General features: G+C 43.6%; 1 non-coding gene and 2 pseudogenes across 1 annotated transcript; 1 reads left to right on the forward strand and 2 right to left on the reverse strand.

Annotated features, from left to right (window-relative positions):
• Positions 1-10,877: 10,877 nt before the first annotated feature.
• Positions 10,878-10,984, forward strand: LOC112534698. Its single transcript, XR_003078975.2, has one exon. It is a non-coding gene; the product is annotated as a small nucleolar RNA R71 (small nucleolar RNA).
• Positions 10,985-12,713: 1,729 nt separating this feature from the next.
• On the reverse strand, positions 12,714-12,820 carry LOC112534715 (annotated as a pseudogene).
• A 143-nt stretch (positions 12,821-12,963) lies between these two features.
• On the reverse strand, positions 12,964-13,063 carry LOC112534720 (annotated as a pseudogene).
• Positions 13,064-14,251: the final 1,188 nt, after the last annotated feature.

Here is a 14,251-nt window from a genome sequence, read left to right on the forward strand (position 1 = left end):
AAATAAAAAAGAATGCATTGTCTAGTTTACTTCTGCACACCAGAATGATACTCAAAAGAATTATTCAACTATTGATGTGCGTAAAATACACACATCTAAATGGGGTTTTTAAGATTGATTTTATGGACATTTGGATGTGAATTGGTCTCAACACTCACCCTATATGTATGTTTGTGTGCATTAGGTCCAAAAGAGGTGAAAGGATGATAAAGGAAAGAATTGGAGCATAATTGGACGTCAAAGCTGCCGAAACGAGCTAAGTATGCCAACACGGCCGTGTTGGATGCATCAAACATGAAAGAAAAAGAAGCTTTTAGGGAGCACGACCACAGAGAGTAACACGGCCAGGAACACCAGCCCGTGTCCCCAACACGGCCAGGGACACGGCCGTGTTGGAGGCGACAGGGGGTATTAATTAAAAGAATGAAGAGAGGAAAAGGAGAAGGCGGCTAGGGTTAGAACGTCCCAAACCCTAATTTTTCTTTACCTAAGGGTTTTCTGAGCTGAAACGAAGAGAAAAGGAGACTTGGATCAAGGTTTCAACCGGATTCCCTTCAAAGATTGAAGATTGGGCGAGGTTCGTTGATTGGTTTTCAAATCGAGCAAGAGGAACAAGAATCGATTCAATTCGAGTGAAAGGATTTGGGGCTGTTTACTCTCATCTAAGGGTGTAATCCGGTTTTCTCTACCTTTACTCATTGTTGTAATTGAATTCTTGTGTATTTTGATAATGAACATGATTAGCTAGACAGACTAAATCCATTAGGATTTCTTTACTATGTTGGCTTAGTGTTATATTGTTGGATTGTTTGGATTAGTTTTGTATTCTTCTTGCTTTCAGTATTAATAAGATAATGCATTATTCATGAGACGTTGTGAATTGTGTGGTTAGATTGCTTTGTGTGATTGAGAAGTCCATTTGGCAATTGGAATTTTGAATAGCAAGAACTGGTTAATAATCGCTTAGAGATAAGGATAATTAACTAGCCGGATTAAGAATTAACAAAGCTTAATAGAGGCAGATTAAAGCTTAATGCTAATTTAAGAATCAATCGTTAGGAAGAGATTCCAACTTTAGGTTATTAGGTTTAGGAATTCGGTTATCGGGAGAGAGAAACCGAATTCAGTTAAGAATTCGTCCACAGGTAGCATAATTAGACTCACCGATCCTTTATCTTTTGTTTGATTGCCAACTAGTTTAGATTCCCTTTGGGTTTGTCTTCTTGTCTTGATTATTTCATTTATCAATTACTCTTGCATCTCCCTTAGGACTTAACTTGTAGCTATTAGTTAGTTTAGAAATTATTTGTCGCTAATTTTAGGTTAATATAAGAAAGAACAAAGGAGTAACTCTGGGCTTTCACTTTCCCGAGAAATATGACCTTGATACTCGCCATTAGTGCTAGACTGCATCGATAGGTACACTGCCTTGTAATTTTGTATGTACTCGGGGAATTGCCATAGCAAATCTTCACGTTCCCATGTAACCTCGGTGTCGGGCAGATTTTTCCACTTCACCAAGTATTCGGTCTAGTTCGGTACTCCTCTTCATCTTATCACTCTATCCACAAGGATGCACTCGATTTCCTTGTCGAACTCGGTTACAACAGCCGTTGGAGCTCTTTTAGATTCGCCACAGCTAGGATCTTCCTTGTCTACGTGGTATGGCTTAAGCATACTCACATGGAAGACATTATGGATCTTTAACCTTGAGGGGAGTTGGAGATGGTAGGCAGCAGCACCAACATGCTTCACAATTAGGAACGGGCCTTTTCGTATCGCCTTACCAATCCTTTGTGCACATGGCAAAGGGACTTGAATTGATCAGGCAGCAACTTCACCATCACCAAGTCGCTAGTGCTATATTCCTTGGGGCGCCTCTTCACGTCAGCCCACTTCTTCATGCGCTTTACTGCCTTGTCGAGGCATGCCCTTGTGATATCTGCCACTTCGTGCCATTCCCTCGTAAATTTATAGGCAGAAAGGTTGACTCCTCTATAGCTAGCAGCAATAGCATTTGGCGCCAATGGCTGCTGTCCCATGATGACTTCGAAGGGACTTTTATTCAAAGTCCGATATTCTATGCATATGCATGGCAACCCATTTTCCTTTGAAAGAGGACTGGCGCACCATATGGGGCCTTCAATGGCTGGATGTAGCCCGAATCAAGTAGATCTTGGAGCTGTTTCCTCAATTCAGCTAGCTCCGGAGGTGCCATGCGGTAGGGTGCCATGGCAGGAGGTTTAGCACCAGGCTCGAGCTCAATGTGGTGATCCATATCTAGCTTTGGTGGCAACTTCTGCGGCAGCTTCGGTGGCATTACGTCCTTGTACTCGTCAAAGACTACTTCGATGGATGGTGGCAAAGGCGGGGCAGATTGCTCAACATCATCCTCCTCGTTGAGCTCTCTCATGGTTGCGATATAACACTCCCCGTTCTTAAGACCCCACTTGAATTGCAAGGCAGAAATCATAGCGGGTTTAGATTTCGCCATGCTCTTCAAGGGGATCATTCGAAGCTTGGGACTGTCGAGGATCAACAAAGAGCTCATATAAGGGACCGAAATGGCATAGGCCTTATAAAAGAATGCTAGACCAAAGACAGCCTTAAAATCATCCATAGGCACTACAGTAAAGTCTAGTGTAGCTTGCCAATCACTGACTTGCACCTTCACATTTTCCGCGATGCCATTCCCAGGCTTTGCCTCCGAGTTGACAGCCTTAATAGTGCCGACTCCTTTGGACAGCTTTAAGCCTAGGCGCTTCGCCTCGTGCACGTCCAAGAAGTTGTGCATAGCACCTGTATCGAGCATAGGGCAGGCAGATTTGCCCTCAGTGAAAGCGTCCACGTAGAGCAGGCCTCTCTCCTTGGAGACTGAGCGAGAGAGGAGCTTTGATAGCGCACATAAGTGCTGTAAAGATCCCATGCCAGCTTGGGGTTCTTCTTGGCATTTATCTTTATTAAATTCTGCCACAATGGCATTCATGGCCTTACGGTTTGGGCAGTCCCTCACCCAATGTGGACCATCGCAAATGAAGCAAGGCTTGGGCAGTTTAGAGGTAGTGGATTTCTCCTTATGCGACAAGTTCTTGTCGTGCTTTGAGTTGCCGCCAGAGGACTTCTGGTAGCCACTCTCCTTGCCTTTGTTGAAGTCCCTCTTTTGGGCTCCTCCACTCTTAGAAGAGCTAGGTTTCTTGCCCTTGTCTTAAGTGGAGTAGTCCTTGAGGTTCTCCACGACGACAATTGCTTCGTCAAGGGTCTGCACTACGCGTCGTTCGAGCTCCATCTTCACCAAATCCTTTAACCCGTCCTTGAAATCAAAGAGGAGTTAATCGTCGGTCAAGTCTGGAATCTCTAGCATAAGGGTCATGAACTGCTTGACGTACTCGGCAATGCTTCCCGTTTGCCTTAGCCTACGCAACCTGCTTCGTACCTCATCGTTGGCATTGTGAGGCACAAATTACTTGCGGAGTTCAGTCTTAAACTGCTCCCACGTGTTAATGATGCAAAGTCCTTTCTCCCTTTCGGAATGTTTCCTTCTCCACCATAGTTGGGTGGAATCCCTTAGGAAGATGGCGGCATTGCTAATCTTTGAGAAGTCATCCATGACGTTCATCGCCTTGTAGTATTATTCAAGACTGAACAAGAAATTTTCCACTGTAGAGGCATTGCGCATACTATTGTACATGGCAAGCTTGGGGACTTTCAGTCCGCGAGGGGCAGCGGAACTAGTAGCAGCAGTAGTGCTTGTCGAGGGTCGACTACCTCAATGAAGAGCATCCATCTCCCTGTGAAGCTCCTTTAGTTCATCTCGCAGGGACTTTTGTTAATCAGTGAACTCCTCCCTTAGGGAGCATAGTTCTCCCCGGAAGGCTTTGCCAAGGTCTTTGATCATTGCCTTGGCAGCCCTCATGATCTTCATGTTGTCATGGATGAGGTTGTCAACCTGATCGCTGAGCTCGCCATTACTCGAATCACTTCAACCAGCGGTACCTAGGATTCAAACCGTTGCTCTGATACCACCTATTACAAAACTTAGGCTTAGAGGTTAGCCAAGTCGCACGACACTTAGTTAACTTGTGTGTCAAAGTCGAACTAAGTAAGCCTAGATATGAGTTGGAAGGGATTTTAGGTGAGCAAAGTAGGCAGCAAGGGTTTAGGACTAGAATAGAGTGGAGTTAGGAGCACTTAAGCTTGAAAGTATGGAGAGCTTTATTGATGTTTCCAACCTTCTTCCTTATCTCTTCTTCTTTTTACAAATGAGGAATGGAGAGGGGTATTTATAGGCATGGATGGCTACCATTCCCACCTCCTTAAAAGAATGTTCTAGATTCTACTTATGTCTATACATGTCTAGAATATTATAGAGTAGTTTATATGGGTCTAGAATATTCTAGACTAGTCTAGTATGTACAAGTAGTGTCCATACCCTTCTAGAATATTCTGAAAGTATCTACACCCTTCTAGATTATTCTAGAAGTGTCTAGACGATTCTAGATTGTTCTAAAAAGTTCTAGACTATTCTAGAGTGTTCTAAAGTGTTCTAGAGTACACTAGAGAATTCTACTTTATTCAAAAGTGTTCTAGAGAATTTCGCACTACTCTAGCACTCTCGGTGAGATTCTTAGATTCCAGCTCCACGGTGTGACGTATGGACAGGCCTTGCTCGGCTAAGATGAGGCGGGTTGTGATAGTAGGCTTGCTTTGAGCACTCTAATTTCTTCAAAGTAACAGCATCAGAGGCACGACCCGACCAGTTAAGGCTAGGAGCGCATCGCCGGCAGAAGGGACGAGACGACAGGTGCACACCGCTAGGCGGACCGGTCGACCCAACCAGGTCTGACTATGAGCTTTTTAACTGCAACAACTTAAATATATGCTATTGGAGTCGGAATTACCGTGGCTGCTGGCACCAGACTTGCCCTCCAATGGATCCTTGTTAAGGAATTTAGATTGTACTCATTCCAATTACCAGAGCCAAAGAGCCCGGTATTGTTATTTAATGTCACTACCTCCCCTTGTCAGGATTGGATAATTTGTGCGCCTACTGCCTTCCTTGGATGTGGTAGCCGTTTCTCAAGCTCCCTCTCCGGAATCGAACCCTAGTTCTCCGTCACCCGTCACCACCATGGTAGGCCTCTATCCTACCATCGAAAGTTGATAGGGCAAAAATTTGAATGATGCATAGCCAGCTGATCGGCTATTTGTGTAGCTACAATCTAAAGCAGTGTACCTATCGATGCAGTCTAGCACTAATGGCGAGTATCAAGGTCGTATTCCTCGGGAAAGTGAAAGCCCAGAGTTACTCCTTTATTCTCTGTTATATTAGCCTAAAATGAATGATGAACAAATTCTAAACTAACTAATAGCTACAAGCTAAGTTCTAAGGGAGATGTAGGAATAAATGGATAAATGAAATAACCAAGACAAGAAAGCAAACCAAAGGGAACCTAAACTAGTTGGCAATCAAACAAAAGATAAAGGATTGATGAGTCCAATTATGCTACCTATGGATGAATTCTTAACTAAATTTGGTTTTTCTCTCGAGATAACCGAATTCCTAAACCTAATAACCTAAAGTTGGAATCTCTTCCTAACAATTGATTCTTAAATTAGCATTAAGGTTGAATCCGCCTCTATTAAGCTTTGTTAATTCTTAATCCGGCTAGTTAATTATCCTTATCTCTAAGTGATTATTAACCAGTTCTTGCTATTCAAAATTCTAATTGCCAAATGGACTTCTCAATCACATAAAGCAATCTAAACACCAGAATTCACAATGTCTCATGAATAATGCATTATCTTATTAATACTGAAAGCAAGAAGAATACAAAACTAACTCAAACAATCCAACAATATAATATTAAGCCAACATAGTAAAGAAATCCCAATGGATTTAATCAATCTAGCTAAACATGTTCATGTTTAAAACAATCTAGGAAATCAATTACAATGAAAGAATAATGAAAATGAAACATGTACACCCTTTTCTCATGAATTGGATGAACAGCTCCAAATCTGGATCTGCACTACGAGTAATCTCCTAAATTGCCTCTTGAATTGCTCCACTATTATTTTGCACGCGGAACCTTGCGATTCCGGGGTTCTTCCTCTCTACAACTCCCTCTTGAACTTAGCACTATGCAAAAATCGAACCAGCCGCTAGGGCTCTCTCTCCCTCCTTACTTAGCTTATCCTTAAAAAAATAGTTTTCCTTCTAGGGCTCTCTCTCCCTCCTTACTGAACATTCGAATCTCAACAATTAGGGTTTAGATTGCTCTGACAGACAATCGAATTCCATATCATCGATGAGCCGTTGATTTTGTGGTTTAGCGTCCATCAACTTTTTCATCTGCTCCACTAAGAAGTCTGTCTGGGTGGCCTGCCTCTCCAACCCGTTCATAAGCTACTAAAGCACGGTGTTCATTTTGCCAAGCTGTGCCCTAATCTCCTCTTGAAACTGCACAAATTGAGTATGGTGCTGCTGCTATAGATCGCAGACTCAATCTAGTCGGTCAGCCAAAGCACTAATCTGAGCACTCGATGTCCTAACAAAATAAGAGGATAAGGCTCTAGATGGAGGCATAAACACTTTAGCTGGGGTAGGAATCCTAACATCTGGGATCCCAGCCGACGGATCTTGTGCTCCTCTAGCCGCTGTCTCTCTAGCCTCCCTAACTATTGTGTTCATAAGCCTGTACTCTATACCATGTGGATGTCTAGTAGCCGTGATCATCTACATGTTTATCATTTGTCTGATCCCTAGTAGTGTCATGTCACCAATAATTGAAAGCTCTGACAGACAATCATCCAATACATCTAGTCTCTTGGCTAACCTAGTCACGTACGGGCGAAAACAATAATGCATCTTCTTCTGGGCGTCTACTATAAATGATCAGACTTGACGAGCCAACTAATATCCCAAGTCCAACTTCTTCTGATGTTGCATAGCCCAGAGGATGAAGACATCGGTCTGTGTTACCGCTCCAAAACTATCTCCTCTGCCTGTAATGGTGTAAGCTAATAGGGTATGGAGATAGCGGAGATGATACGGAAGGCTAGACACCTTAGACCTGCTTGGATAGTATGTTTCTAGCCTAAGTACCAATGAGTTCCACATGGTGTCGTACGATATTGGGTTGATATAGAGGCATCCCTGATACTCCTCCCCCGAGATCTCCTGTTCAGTCCATAATCCCAAATGCATGCCGAATTGTGGGACTGACATTGAGAACTCCCTTCTCTTAAGTCTGAAATAAACTGCATCAGGCTGATGCCAATTTGTGATCTGTTGCTGCAGGAAGAAGGTGTTGAGGAACTCAATTATAAGCTCACGGTAGGTTGGCTCAATGATATCAAAGAATCGTGCATACGGTAGAGTCTCGAACAGAGTGCGCACATTCTGAACCAATCCCACTCTTTCCAGGGATACGAAGTCGATACAACGACCCGCCATCACTTGCTTCCATCTCATGACTTGGAACCGACTCTCATTATCTGCATTAGGGAATGTCCATAATGGATGATGACCAAGTGCAGGTGGGTTCACAGTTGGTGCTCTTCAAGCTCGGACTATTTCTTTGTCGCGGTCTTTGAAATTTGTCTTTGGTGCTTGTCTTTGGTCTTTGGTTACAGTCTTTGTAGAGGAAGATGTTCCTTCGCCACGCGATCGCTTGCTGGTAGGGATGCATTTTGGTTGCTTCCTACGGGATTGATCGCACTCCGTCATAATACCTGATGCAATGAATCATTAGTTATTCGTGCAAGAAATCAAGTTAATTAGAAATCCTACCGAAAATTAAACATCATAACGGCTATGATTCGACTAATAGAAAACTTTAGACTTAACGAAAGACTAAAGCCTTAATCGTCTGCATAAACTAATTAACTGATACATTCCAACCTACTTTATCGTGCACCAACTAACGCAACTTTATTTAAATAATTATTCATAATAGAATGCCATAAACAAACTTCATTTTCGCAAACCCCACACTTATCATTTTCATAATCAACTTCACAACAAACATAACAACTAATGTAAATTAAATCTAATTGAGGTCATCTTAAAGCAGTGTAACAACATAAAACTACCAAAACATAGTAGCACGTCCTAAATAAAGTATATGCATAAAAGAAAAACTAAATTAAAAACAAATAAAAGCGAAAAGTGAAGAGACTTACTTGGAATTGCCAAGAAAGTTAAGAAGGATGAGAAAAATGGAAGAAAACCACACCTTTGAGCTTTAGAAAAAGGGTAGCAAAATTTTTGGAAGCCTCCTTTCTATAGGCATGGGGGTCGACGGGAGGGCAAGGCCGTCTTGATCGGCCGCAACGGGACGAGCCGTCTTGAGCCCTTATGACTCAATTGGCAGGTGGAAACGCAGTCGTCTTGACCGTTATAACTGGTGTTGCCACCCGTGATGCCTTCAGAAGCCGTGATGAATGGCCGAAATCCCCCAAGTCTTTATGTGTCTTTCATCACAGGCTTGACTCTGGCCACGCTGATGGGCATGACCTGGTGTTGTAGCCCGTGATGGCCATGGAAACCTTAGTGAAAGGGTAGGTTTCTGGGCTTTCCTTTGCCATCTCGGGTCGCCGAACTCCCCACTTTGATGTGTGCTTTAACACTCCAAGATATGTCAGTCCTCCAAATTGCGTATGAGCATCGAGTAGGCTAACTTCTACAAAACTCAAGAATATACACATCCCAAGCAACATCTAGTAAAAGGTTCAATAAAATGAAATAATCTCAAAATAAAACAAACTAAAAAATAAACTGAGATATCTAACTAGAAAAGTAAATAAATAAATAAGAGATTTCCAAAAACTCAAAAACCATAAATAGATTAGGGAATGCCTCCCGAAGGCGCTTCTTTTTGTTCGAGTTGTCTAGCTGGACTCTACAGTAGTATTCCTGCATTGCGGGCAAATTGAGAAAGTGGGCTCAATGTAAGCTGGGCTTGAGGTATATAAGCGCAAGGAGGATGTCCAATGTATGCAGTAGAGGACCAAGGATGTGCTCTCCACACTGAGTCGAGATGCCCATTCATGCACTCCAAATTCTGTCTAGGTGACCAGTCATAAACAAACTTGCAACTACCCTTCTCGGGTGTATCATAGTACAAAGTCTCAAATTGATACAAGGTGTTTTCTTCAGATGAATAACACACATCAACAGGAAACGAGACATGTATAGCATCATCCAATTGTACATCTTGTGGTTGCTTATCACATGCAAGATCAATTCCATCAATACTGCAAATGGCATGAACATGGTTGGTAGGAGAACTATCAAATGGGGGTAAACTAAAAGTAACACAGTCATCCCGTACAATAAGTTCTAACTTTCCCTCAAATACGTCTATTTTAACTCTAGCCATGGCAAGGAAAGGTCTCCCCAAAATCAACGGTACACCATGCTCATTATCCATATCCATGATCACAAAGTCTACAAGAAATATGAACTTATCTACCTTGACTAGCACATTCTCCACAATCCCCCTAGGAAGTTTAACAAAATGGTTAGCTAATTGAATGCACATCCAAGTGGGTTTTGCCTCCCCCATACCTAGCTTGTTGAACAAACTAGTGGGCATGACATTTATGCTAGCCCCCAAATCAGCTAATGAATCATCAACACACAAGTTACCCAAAGTGCAAGGAATAGTAAAACTCCCTGGATCGTGACGTTTCTCTGGCAACTTGCTCTGAAACACTGCTGAGCACTCTTCCTTAAGCTTAACATAGGCTACCTCCTCCAACTTCCTTTTTATGCTAAGTATGTCCTTTAACAACTTGGCATACTTTGACATCTGCTTCAATGCGTCAATAAAAGGCAAGTTAATATGCAGTTGTCTAAAAATATCCAAAAACTTACTGAACGGCTCTTGCACTTCTGCTTGTTTGAGTCTAGCAGGATAAGGAATCTTGGGTTGATATTCCCTTACTAGGATCGGTTTCACCTTTTGTCCTTCAGGTTCCTTAACCTTACTACTCGCCTCAACCTACACATCAATAGTGGAGTCGTCAAAAACAGGTTTAGAAGGAGCTGAAACTAACTTACCTGAACGCAAAGTGATGGCATTCACATGCTCCCTCGGGTTAGACTCAGTGGTGCTAGGGAGCGCTACTTGTTGCCTCTCAAACAACATCTTAGAGATTTGGCCAATCTAAGTCTCCAAGTTCTGAATCGAGGCTTGCTGATTCCTAAGTGCACTATCAGTTTGCTAGAACCTCATCTCTGTAGTCGTCATAAACTTCATCATAAGCTCCTCAAAATTTGACTTCTTTTCTGGTGGACGAGGAGCTTGTAGGCCAGTGGTATTGTTGAGGCCTCTTGATGAAGTCTCCGAAAACACAGTGGACCACAGGTATTATTGTTCCTCCAACTGAAGTTGGGATGATTGCGCCACCCAGGGTTGTATGTGTTGCTGTAAGGGTTGTTCTGCTGCCTTGGGGCATTCCCCATATAATCAACCTGCTCAACATTAAAAGACACAGATGGAAAACTAGAAGAAGATGAAGCAAACATACCTCCAGCAGTACAGTTCGCACTGTAGTGTGGGCCACCATAAAACTTGCAGCTAACATTCGCTGCATGAACCGACATCTGTAGTTGGTTAATCTTCTTGGTTAGAAGCTCCACCTGAGCTACCAAGGCTGCTGTAGAATCCACTTAGTGGACCACTCCTTGTCTTCCTGGTCGGTTCCTAGAGGATTGCCATTGATAATTGTTCATGGCCATTTCCTCTATCAAGTTTTGAGCCTGCTCGAGCGTCTTACTGTTTAGAGCCCCACCTGCTACAGCATCCACCATCTGCCTTGTCGCAAGGTTCAACCTACTATAGAAGGTCTGAACCTGCATCCGCAATAGCAATCCGTGATGTGGGCAGCATCTCAAAAGGTCCTTAAACCTCTCCCATGCATCGTACATGCTTTCATCATCAAATTGCACAAAAAAAGATATGTCATATCTAAGTTTAGCAATTTTAGCTGGAGGAAAATACTTATATAGAAATTTTTCTGCTAACGCCTTCCAGGTAGTAATCGTATGCTGTGGAAGAGATTGCAACCATCTCTTTGCTCTGTCCCTTAAGGAAAATGGAAACAATCTCAGCCGAATGGCGTCATCGGTTGTTCCATTTATCTTGAATGTGTCACAAATCTCCAAAAAGTTGGAGATATGTGCATTGGGATCCTCGCTGGGCAATCTTCCAAACTGCATCTGGATAACATTGGCTTTTATCTCAAAATTGTTGGCCGCTACAGCAGGTCTAACTATACTAGTTTTTGTCCCATCCAAAGATGGTCGAGAAAACTCATACATAGTCCTCTAATCGTCATCGGCCTGGGGGTTGTGGTTCTCTATCACGTTAGCTCTATGAACCTGAACTATAACTCCGACCTCCTCCTCAACTGCCCGCAAACATCGTCTCAATAATCTGAGAGAGGATTCTCACCAACGGGACCGATGGGCACGCTGCCTCGGCAATGGGGGGCTGGCACGCGAGGAATCCTTGCCAACTGGCCCGACGGGCATACTAGCTCGCCAGTAATGGCTGCCGGGCATGCGAGGATTCTCGCCAATTGGCTCGATGGGCGCCTCGGCAATGGGAGGATGGCACGTGAGGATTCCTCGCCAACTGGCCCGACAGGCATGTTGGCTCACCAGCAGTGGCTCGCTGGAGTGCAAGGATTCTCGCCAATAGGCCTGATGGGCACACTGCCTCGGCAATGGGGGCTGGCACGCAAGGATTCCTCGCCAGTGGCGGATGGGCGCAGCGGCTCACCAGGTGGCGGTGAGGATTCATGGCCCCATGGGTGCGCTGCCTTTGCAATAGGGGGTTGGCATGCGAGGATTCCTTACCAACTGGCCCGACGGGTGCGCTAGCTCGCCAATAGTAGCTGCCTGGCATGCGAGGATTCTCGCCAACGGGCCCGATGGGCGTGCTGCCTCGGCAATAGGGGCCTGGCACGCAAGGATTCCTCACCAACTCGCTCGGCCAGAGTAGCGTTGGCTCGCCAGCGATGGCTGGCGTGCGAGATTCTGCCAATAGGCGATAAGTGCCGCCTCGGCAATTAGGGCCGGCATGCGAGGATTCCTCGCCAACTAGCCAGATGGTATTTGGCTCGCCGATAGTGGTACACGGCATGCGTGGATTCTTGCCAGCGGGCGGGTAGCCCCCAGCGCCTCGGCAATGGGGGGTACAGCAGCGAGGATTTTATGCCAACGGGCCAGTGCATGCGAGCTGGCTCACCAGTGGTGGCCGATGGGCGTGAGATGTTACGCGCCAGCGGGCCCGTCAGGATTTATCGGCAAGTGAGTATGGGCCCGTCAAGATTTATCGGTGATGCCGTTAAGGACTTTTCGGCGACGCAGTACGGGCGAAGGAAAGTTTCGAAGCGAAGTTGCTTGCTTAGGGACCTTTATGCAGAATATAGTCAAAATTATGCACTTTTTCGCTGGGAGCACACCCCCATGACATTGCACATGATTCTTAGTCCGAATGATTTTTTGGGCTGTGATGTGGTTCCTCGAAAAATTCTCAAAGGAATAGGTTCCCTAGAGTTCACATTTATTTTTCTCTAAAAACCCAAATCATATTTAAGCTCAAGAGGAACTGGTTAATCCAATAATTTGTCAAAAAATAATGATAAATCCACTGATAGCAAATACAAATGAATTAAACATAATTTAATTAGAATGAGAGATGGATCAGTTTCCTGGCTTGAATTCTCTTTTAATAAAGAAAAAGAGAAATAAAAACGCTCAGTTTGTTCAGCGTCGATCATCTGGGGAAATAATCATCACTTCCATCCCATCCCAATTTAAGTGATACCAACTAATTAATTATTTCTCTATCATATGATAGAATTTCAATTTAAAAACCCATTTTCTCTTTAACTCAATAAAGAAAAACTCTAAATAAATAATTTTGGTATGACAAAACAGAAATAGAGAAGGATCAGAAATCTGGTTTGGACTCCCAAAATATATTGAGAGAAAAATTGCTTAGTATATTCAGCTTTGATCATTTGGGGAAATAATCATCACCTCACACCTCTATTTCTATTTAATTTACTGAATAACTTTGAAATAATTAATTGATTTTTTAAGTATCCATAGTGTGTGGGACTTGCATGCAGCATTGGCTAGAATAGAACTTGGATGTGTGCTCAAGTCCGCTAGGTTTGTAGAATTACTTAGGATTTTGGGACTTGGACCCCGTGATGCATAGTGTGGGAGACTTGCATGCACCACTAGCTAGAACTTAGATGTGTTCTCAAGTCCGCTGAGTTTGTGGAACTACTTAGGATTTTGGGGATTCTTGGACCTTGGAGTGCGGAACCTCAAGGCCAGTTTTTTAAGAATTAATTGGTTTTGATTTTGCATGTGGGGAGGAGGGGAGGGACGAATCGGAGCGACGAAGGGCTGAATCTCAGTGGATCGTGGCAGCAAGGCCACTCTGCCACTTACAATACCCCGTTGCGTATTTAAGTCGTCTGCAAAGGATTCAGTCCGTCGCCCGGTGGAAATTGTAATTCAAGGTGGACGGCATGCCGTCATGAGGCTTAGCCAACGACACGTGTCGTTGGAGGGCAAGAGCCCCTACCGCCTGGTTGACAAGCAAGGGCGCTGGACGTCGCGCTTTCGGCACAGATTCCGACTTAGAGGCGTTCGGTCACCATAATCCAAGACAATAGCTTCGCCAGCGCGCGGCTTTTCAACAAAGCGTAATGACCAATTGTGTGAATCAACAGTTCCTCTCATACTAAGTTGAATTACCATTGCGACACAATCATTAGTAGGGTAAAACTAACTGATAGGCATTATACTACACATGTTTTCATGCCCAATTGTTTACATTTTTATGCATGATTATCTCGTTTTATGCTAGAATCACCTGTTGATGCGTGCTACTTGTGTTAGCTACAATCTAAGGCAGTGTACCTATCGATGTAGTCTAGCACTAATGGCAAGTATGAAGGTCGTATTCCTCAGGAAAGTGAAAGCCCAGAGTTACTCCTTTGTTCTTTGTTATATTAACCTAAAATGAGTGATGAGTACTTTCTAAACTAACTAATAGCTACAATCTAAGTTCTAAGGGAGATGCAAGAGTAATTGATAACTAAAATAACTAAGGCAAGAGAGCAAACCCAAAGGGAACCTAAACTAGTTGGCCATCAAACAAAAGATAAAGGATTGTTGAATCTAATTATGCTACCCGTGGATGAATTCTTAATCGAA

This window comes from Ricinus communis, chromosome 1 (assembly GCF_019578655.1).
Source record: "Ricinus communis isolate WT05 ecotype wild-type chromosome 1, ASM1957865v1, whole genome shotgun sequence".
Taxonomy (NCBI): Eukaryota; Viridiplantae; Streptophyta; class Magnoliopsida; order Malpighiales; family Euphorbiaceae; genus Ricinus; species Ricinus communis.